At 39.0% G+C, this 9,303-nt stretch overlaps 1 pseudogene; it reads left to right on the forward strand.

The window, feature by feature from the left end:
• Positions 1–1,696, forward strand: part of LOC108521844 (dynein heavy chain 14, axonemal-like) — a 73,519-nt pseudogene extending 71,823 nt beyond the window's left edge.
• The last annotated feature ends 7,607 nt before the right edge of the window (positions 1,697–9,303 follow it).

The following is a 9,303-nucleotide window of genomic DNA, read 5'->3' on the forward strand; positions in this document are numbered from 1 at the left end:
ACCGTGTTAGCCAGGATGGTCTCGATCTCCTGACCTCGTGATCCGCCCGTCTCGGCCTCCCAAAGTGCTGGGATTACAGGCTTGAGCCACCGTGCCCGGCCGAATCATGTAATTTTACCCTCTTTATGCTGTGTTGTGGGAAGTCAGGGACCCCGAACAGAGGGACCGGTTGAAGCCACGGCAGAAAAACATGAATTGTGAAGATTTCATGGACATTTATTAGTTCCCCAAATTAATACTTTTATAATTTCTTATGCCTGTCTTTACTGCAGTCTCTGAACATAAATTGTGAAGCTTTCATGGACATTTATCACTTCCCCAATCAATACTCTTATAATTTCCTATGCCTGTCTTTACTTTAATCTCTTAATCCCATCATCTTCATAAGCTGAGGATGTATGTCACCTCAGGACCCTTTGATGATTGCATTATCTGTACAAATTGTTTGTAAAACATGTGTATTTGAACAATATGAAATCTGGTCACCTTGAAAAAGCACAGGATAACAGCAATTTTCAGGGAACAAGGGAGATAACCATAAGGTCTGAATGCCTGCGGGGCCTGGCAGAACAGGGTCATATTTCTCTTCTTGCAGAAAGCGAATAGGAGAAATATCACTGAATTCTTTTCCCAGCAAGGAATAATCCTGGGAAGGGAATGCATTTCCAGGGGGAGGTCTCTAAAATGGCCGCTCTGGGAGTGTCTGTCTTATGCAGTTGAAGATAAGGGATGAAATATGCCCTGGTCTCCTGCAGCGCTCTCAGGCTTGCTAGGATTAAGAAATTCCAGCCTGGCAAATTGTCTGCTTTCAAACCCTGTTTCCTGTTAAGATGTTTATCAATGAGAATGCATGCCCAGCGGGACATGGAACCTCATCGGTAATTCTAATTTCACCCTGGCCTTGTGATCTTGCTCTGCCATATGTCTTGTGATGTTTTATTGCCTTTTGAAGCATGTGATGTCTGTGACCGACTTCCTATTCATACACTCCTTCCCCTTTTGAAATCCCTAATAAAACTTGCTGGTTTTGCAGCTCAGGGGCATCATGGAACCTGCCAATATGTGATGTCACCCACAGAGGCCCAGCTGTAAAATTTCTCTCTTTGTACTCTTTCTCTTTATTTCTCAGACCGACCAACACTTAGGGAAAATAGAAAAGAACCTACGTTGAAATATTGGGGACTGGTTCCCCTGATAATGCTGTATTTTATTTTTGTGTTTTAAATTGTTAACAGATAGTTGTGGCTTCAAAAGTAAAAGTAGTTTCTGGGATTGGTGGATTCTCTGCATGCATAAATGTTTCAAAAACACATCAACTCTTGAATTTTCTGTTTTGGTTTAATCTTATTATTTAAAACAATAATGTATTTTTCTGTATTTTAATCAAGATTTAGTGAGATTTAACGAGTGTTTAAATTTGAGAAACATGTAAGTCATATGAGATATACAGAACAAAATGTAAAATATGGGATCTTCTTTATGACATGAAAAGACCAAATGTTTTATCTTTTTTAAATATGAATTTTGACTTTCTAACACTGATCATATACTATCATCTAATTAGCTGGATAGTTCTCGAACATATTCTCTAGATGAATTTTGTGAAGAGCAGTTACAGCAAGCTACCCAGGCATTGAAACAACTTGAGGACATCAGGGATAAGGCAGTTTCAGAGATGAAAAGTACTTTTCTAAAGGTAATTCTTTAATTATATCATGTTTATCAAAGTTGCAATTTACTGGCTGCAGCAATTGATCCAAATTGCATCCCTGGAAAAAGTATCTGAAATGGGAAGGTAAGGAACAAAGATGGTTAATTAACAACTAACTGGTACTGTGTATTTACTATATACCATAATTTTTCCAGGTATGATGCAAAATGCAAAGAAATATATATTTATATATATATGAATGCATATATGTGTATATCTATATACAACTTATGAAATTTAATATATTTAAATGCTAAGGATGATGATTCTCAAACTTTAGTGGCCAAGAGAATCACCTCGAAGGCTTCATAAAACAAGAGATTTCTGTTTCAGTAGGCACAGTCTGAGGATGTACATTTCTTTTCTTTCTTTCTTTCTTTCTTTCTTTCTTTCTTTCTTTCTTTCTTTCTTTCTTTCTTTCTTTCTTTCTTTTTCTTTCTTTCTTTTTTATTTTAATACTTTAAGTTCTGGGATACATGTGCAGAATGTGCAGATTTGTTACATAGGTATACATTGCCATGGTGGTTTGCTGCACCCATCAACCTGTAATCTACATTAGTTACTTCTCCTAATGCTATCCCTCCCCTTACCCCCCACTCCCGGACAGCCCCAGTGTATCATGTTCCCCTCCCTGTGCCTATATGTTCTCATTGTTCAACTCCAACTTATGAGTGAGAACATGCAGTGTTTGTTTTTCTGTTCCTCTTTTAGTTTACTGAGAATAATGGTTTCCATCTTCATCGGCATCCCTGCAAAGGACGTGAACTCATTCTTTTTTATGGTTGTGTAGTTTTCCATGGTGTATATGTGCCATATTTTCTTTATCAAGGCTAACATTGATGGGCATTTGGGTTGCTTCCAAGTCTTTGCTATTGTGAATAGTGCTGCAGTAAACATACGTGTGCATGTGTCTAGAATAAAATGATTTATAATCCTTTGGGTATATACACAGTAATGGGATTGTTGGGTCAAATGGTATTTCTAGTTCTAGATCCTTGAGGAATCACTGTTTTCCACAATGGTCAAACTAATTTACACCCCCACCAACAGTGTAGAAGCATTCCTTTTTCTCCACAGCATCTGTTGTTTCCTGACTTTTAATGATCACCATTCTAACTGGCATGAGATGGTATCTTGTTGTTTTATTTGCATTTCTTTAATGACCAGTGATGATGAGCTTTTTTTTTTCATATGTTGGTTTGCTGCATGAATGTCTTCTTTTGAAAAGTGTCTGTTCATATCCTTTGCCCACTTTTTAATGGGGTTATTTTTTTCTTGTATATTTGTTTAAGTTCTTTGTAGATTCTGGATATTAGCCCTTTGTCAGATGGATAGATTGCAAAAGTATTCTCCCATTCTGTAGGTTGTCTGTTCACTCTGATGATAGTTTCTTTTGCTCTACAGAAGCTCTTTAGTTTAATTAGATCCCATTTGTCAATTTTGGCTTTTGTTGCAATTGCTTTTGGTGTTTTAGTCATGAAGTCTTTGCCCATGCCTCTGTTCTGAATGGTATTGCCTAGGTTTTCTTCTAGGGTTTTTATGGTTTTAGGTCTTACATTTAAGTCTTTAATCTGTCTTGAGTTAATTTTTGTATAAGGTGTAAAGAAGGGGTCCAGTTTCAGTTTTCTGCATATGGCTAGCCAGTTTTCCCAACACTTTTAATTAAATAGGGAATCCTTTGCCCATTGCTTGTTTTGTCAGGTTTTTCAAAGATCAGATGGTTGTAGATGTGTGGTGTTATTTCTGAGGCCTCTGTTCTGTTCCATTGGTCTATATCTCTGTTATGGTACCAGTACCATGCTGTTTTGGTTACTGTAGCCTTGTAATATATTGAAGTCAGGTAGCATGATGCCTCCAGTTTTGTTCTTTTTGCTTAGGATTGTCTTGGCTATAAAGGCTCTTGTTTGGTTCCATATTAAATTTAAAGTAGTTTTTTCTAATTATGTGAAGAAAGTCAATGATAGCTTAATGGGAATAGCATTGAATCTGTAAATTACTTTGGGAAATATGACTGTTTTCACAATATTGATTCTTCCTATCCATGAGCATGGAATGTTTTCCATTTGTTTGTGTCCTCTCTTATTTCCTTGAACAGTTGTTTGTAGTTCTCCTTGAAGAGGTCCTTCACATCTCTTGTAAGTTGTATTTTACTCTCTTTGAAGCAGTTGTGAATGGGAGTTTGTTCATGATTAGGCTCTCTGTGTGTTTATTATTGGTGTATAGGAATGCTTGTGACTTTTGCACATTGATTTTGTATCCTGAGGCTTTGCTGAAGTTTCTTATCAGCATAAGGAGTTTTTGGGCTGAGACGATGGGGTTTTCTTAGTATACGATCATATCATCTGCAAAGAGAGATACTTTGACTTCCTCTCTTCCTGTTTGAATACGCTTTCTTTCTTTCTCTTGCCTGATTGCCCTGGCCAGAACTTCCAATATTATGTTGAATATTATGTGGTGAGAGAAGGCAACCTCATCTTGTGCCAGTTTTCAAAGGAAATGCTTCCAGCTTTTGCCTGTTCGTATAATATTGGCTGTGGGTATGTTCCATCAATACCTAGTTTATTGAGACTTTTTAGCATGAAGGGGTGTTGAATTTTATCGAAGGCCTTTTCTGCATCTATTGAGATAATCATGTGGATTTTGTCATTGGTTCTGTTTACATGATGGATTACGTGTATTGATTTGTGTATGTTGAACCAGCCTTGCATCCTAGGGATGAACCTGACTTAATCGTGGTGGATAAGCTTTTTAATGTGCTGCTGGATTTGGTTTGCTAATATTTTATTGAGGATTTTTGCATCCATGTTCATCAGGGATGTTGGCCTGAAATTTTCTTTTTTTGCAGTTTCTCTGCCAGGCTTTGGTATCAGGATGATGCTGGCCTCAGAAAATGAGTTAGGGAGGAGTCCCTCCTTTTCTGTTGTTTGGAATAGTTTCAGATGGAATGGGACCAGCTCCTCTTTGTACCTCTGGTAGAATTCAGCTGTGAATCCATCTGGTCCTGGACTTTTTTTGGTTGGTAGGCTATTAATTACTGCCTCCATTTCAGAACTTGTTATTGGTCTATTCAGGGATTCATCTGCCTCCTGGTTTAGTCTTGGGAGGTTGTATGTGTCCAGGAATTTGTCCATTTCCTCTAGATTTTCTATTTTATTTGTATAGAGGTATTTACAGTATTCTGTGATGGTAGTTTGTATTTCTGTGGGATCAGTAGTTGTCTCCCCTTTATCATTTTTTATTGTGTCTACTAGATTCTTCTCTCTTTTCTTCTTTATTAGTCTGGCTAGTGGTCTATCCATTTTGTTAATCTTTTGAAAAAAAAAACAGCTCCTGAATTCATTGATTTTTTGAAGATTTTTTTGTCTCTATTTCCTTTAGTTTTGCTTTGATCTTAGTTATTTCTTGTCTTCTGCTAACTTTTGAATTTGTTTGCTCTTGCTTCTCTAGTTCTTTTAATTTTGATGTTAGGGTGTCGATTTTAGATATTTCCTGCTTTCTCCTGTGGGCATTGATTGCTATAAGTTTCCCTCTAAACACTGCTTTAGCTGTGTCCCAGTGATTCTGGTACGTTATGTGTTTGTTCTCTTTGTTCTTATTGGTTTCAAAGAACTTAATCATTTCTGCCTTAACTTTGTCATTTACCCAGTAGTCATTCAGAAGCAAGTACTATATGGTGGTGAGAAGAATGTATATTTTGTTGATTTGGGGTGGAGTGTTGTGTAGATGTCTATTAGGTTTGCTTGGTCCAGAGCTAAGTTCAAGTCCTGAATATCCTTGTTAATTTTCTGTCTCATTGATCTGTCTAATATTGACAGTGGGATGTTAAAGTCTCCCACTATTATTGTGTGTGAGTCTAAGCCTCTTTGTAGGTCTCTAAGAACTTGCTTTATGAATCTGGGTGCTCCTGTATTAGGTGCATATATATTTAGGATAGTTAGCCCTTCTTGTTGCATTGATCCCGTTACCATTATGTAATACCCTTCTTTGTCTTTTTTAAATCTTTGTTGGTTTAAGGTCTGTTTTATCAGATGCTAGGAATGCAACCTCTGCTTTTGTTTCTTTGTTTGTTTGTTTTGCTTTCCATTTGCTTGGTAAATCTTCCTCCACCTCTTTATTTTGAGCCTATGTGTGTCTTTCCGCATGAGATGTGTCTCCTGAATACAGCACACTGATGGATCTTGACTCTTTATCCAATTTGCCAGTCTGTGTCTTTTAATTGGGGCATTTAGCCTGTTTACATTTAAGGTTAATATTGTTACGTGTGAATTTGATCCTGTCATTATGATGCTAGCTGGTTATTTTGCCCATTAGTTGATGCAGTTTCTTCATAGTATCGATGGTCTTTACAATTTGGCATGTTTTTGCGGTGGCTGGTACCGGTTTTTCCTTTCCGTATGTAGTGGTTCTTTCAGGAGCTATTGTAAGGCTGGCCTGGTGGTGACAAAATCCCTCAGCATTTGCTTGTCTTTAAAGGATATTATTTCTCCTTCACTTGTGAAGCTTAATTTGGCTGGATATGAAATTCTGGGTTGAAAAATCTTTTCTTAAGAATGTTGAATATTGGCCCCCAGTCTATTCTGTCATGTAGAGTTTCTGCAGTGAGATCCGCTGTTAGTCTGATGGACTTCCCTTTGTAGGTAACTCGACCTTTCTCTCTGGCTGACCTTTACATTTTTTCTTTCAGTTCAACCTTAGTGAATCTGATGATTATATGTCTTGGGGTTGCTCTTCTCAAGGAGTATCTTTGTGGTATTCCCTGTATTTCCTGAATTTGAATATTGGCCTGTCTTGCTAGGTTGGGGAAGTTCTCCTAGATAATATCCTGAAGAGTGTTTTCCCACTGGGTTCCATTCTCCCCGTCACTTTCAGGTACACCAGTCAAACGTAGCTTTGGTCTTTTCACATAGTCTCATATTTCTTTGAAGCTTTGTTCATTCCTTTTCATTGTTTTTTCTCTAGGCTTGTCTTCAAGCTTTATTTCATTAAGTTGATCTTCAATCTCTGATATCCTTTTTCCACTTGATTGCTTTGGCTATTGATGCTTGTGTATGCTTCACAAAGTTGTCGTGCTGAGTTTTTCAGCTCCATCAGGTCATTTATGTTCTTCTATAAACTGGTTATTCTAGTTAGCAGTTCTTCTAACCTTTTATCAAGGTTCTTACCTTCCCTGCATTGGGTTAGACCATGCTCCTTTAGCTTGGAGGAGTTTGTTATTATTACCCACTTTCTGAAGCCTACTTCTGTCAGTTCGTCAAACTCATTCTTCATCCAGTTTTGTTCCATTGCTAGGTAGGAGTTGTGATCCTTTGGAGGAGGAGAGGCATTCTAGTTTTTGGAGTTTTCAGCTTTAGTGCACTGGCTTTTCCTCATCTTCGTGGATTTATCTACCTTTGGTCTTTGCTGTTGGTAACCTTCAGATGGAGTTTTTGGATGATCATTTTTTTGTTGTTGATGTTGATGCTATTGCTTTCTGTTTGTTAGTTTTTCTTCTACCAGTCAGGCCCCTCATCTGTAGGTCTGCTGGAGTTTGCTGGGGGTCCACTCCAGACCCTGTTTGCCTGGGTGTCACCAGTGGAGGCTGCAGAACAGCAAAGATTGCTGCCTCCTCCTTCCTCTGGAAGCTTTGTCTCAGGGGGCACCCACCAGATACCAGCTGGAGCTCTCCTGTATGAGGTGTCTTTCAACCCCTGCTGGGAGATGTTTCCCAGTCAGGAGGCACGGGGATCAGGGACCCACTTGAGGAGGCAGTCTGTCCCTTAGCAGAGCTTGAGCACTATGCTGGAACATCTGTTGCTCTCTTCAGACCTGGCGGGCAGGAACATTTAAGTCTGCTGAAGCTTGCCCACAGCCACCCCGTCCCCCAGATGCTCTGTGCCAAGGAGATGGGAGTTTTATCTATAAGCCCCTGACTGGGGCTGCTGCTTTTCTTTCAGAGATGCCATACCCAGAGAGGAGGAATCTAGAGAGGCAGTCTAGCTACAGTGGCTTTCAGGTGCTGTGGTGGGCTCTGCACAGTTCAAACTTCCCAGGGGCTTTGTTTACACTGTGAGGGGAAAATTGCCTACTCAAGCCTCAGTAATGGCAGATACCCCTTCCCCCACCAAACTTGAGCATCCCAGATCGACTTCAGACTGCCGTGCTGATAATGAGAATTTCAAGCCGGTGGATCTTAGCTTGCTGGGCTCCTTGGGGGTGGGATCTGTTGAGCAAGACCACTTGGCTCCTTGGCTTCATCCACCTTTCTAGGGGAGTGAATGGTTCTATCTCACTGGTGTTCCAGGTGCCACTGAGGTATGAAAGAAACTCCTGCAGCTAGCTCAGTGTTTGCTGTACCAGCCATCCAGTTTTGTGTTTGAAACCCATGGCCCTTGTGGTGTAGGCATCTGAGAGAATTTCCTGGTCTGTGCGTTGCCAAGACCATGGGAAAAATGTAGTATCTGGGCTGCATAGCCTTGTCCTTCATGGCACAGTCCCTTATGGCTTCCCTTGGCTAGGGGAGGGAGTTCCTTGACCCCTTGCACTTCCTGGGTGAGGCAATGCCCCACCCTGCTTTGGCTTGCCCTCTGTGGGCTGCACCCACTGTCTAACCAGTCCCAATGAGATGAAACCAGGTACCTCAGTTGGAAATGCAGAAATCACTTGCTTCCTGCATTGGTCTCACTGGGAGCTGCAGACTGGAGCTGTTTCTATTTGGCCATCTTGCTTCCCTAGTTTTTTTTTTTTTTTTTAAGTAGGCACTTATTGCTATAAGTTTGCCTGTTAGTATTGCTTTTGCTGTGTCTTATAGGTTTTGATATATTATGTTTCAATTTTCATTTGGTGAAAGAATTTTAAAATTTCATTCTTAGTTTCTTCACCCATTTGTTGTTCAGGAACATGTTTAATTTTCATGTATTTGTAGAGCTTCAACTGTTTTTCTTGTTATTGATGTCTAGCTCCATTCCCTTGTGCTCAGATAAGATACTTGATATGATTTTAATTTCTGAAATGTGTTGAGACTTGTGTTCTAAAATATGATCAATCATGGAGAATGTTCCATGTGCTGGTGAAAATAATGTGTGTTCTGCAGCTATTGGGCAAAATGTTTTGTAAATGTTTGTGAGGTCCATTTAGCTTATTGTTCAGTTCAAATCTGATGTTTCTTTGTTGGTTTTCTGTCTAGATTATCTATTTGATGCTGAGAGTGGAATGTTGAAGTCCCAAAGTATTATTATATTAGGGTCTATCTCTTCTTTAGATCTGACAATATTTGCTTTTTATATCTGGATAGTCCAGTGCTGGGTGCATATATATTTACAATTGTAATATTCTCTTGCTGAGCTGATTCCTTTATTATTATATAATGTCCTCCATTGTCTATTATTATAGATTTTCACTTTAAATCTGTTTTGTTGATATAACCATAGACACTTCTGCTTGATTTTGGTTTTCGTTTGCATGGAATATCTTTTTTATCCCTTCACTTTCAGTCTATGCGTACCTTTTTTTTTTTTTTTTTTTTTTTTTTTTTTTGTATCAGGAAGCCCTTTCTATTTCCTTAGAATCACACTTTGTAAGCAATCCTAGCCCCACTGCTTGCTATTCGTATAACC

The sequence above is a fragment of the Rhinopithecus bieti genome, unplaced genomic scaffold (assembly GCF_001698545.2).
Source record: "Rhinopithecus bieti isolate Rb0 unplaced genomic scaffold, ASM169854v2 scaffold_61987, whole genome shotgun sequence".
In the NCBI taxonomy this organism is placed as follows: Eukaryota; Metazoa; Chordata; class Mammalia; order Primates; family Cercopithecidae; genus Rhinopithecus; species Rhinopithecus bieti.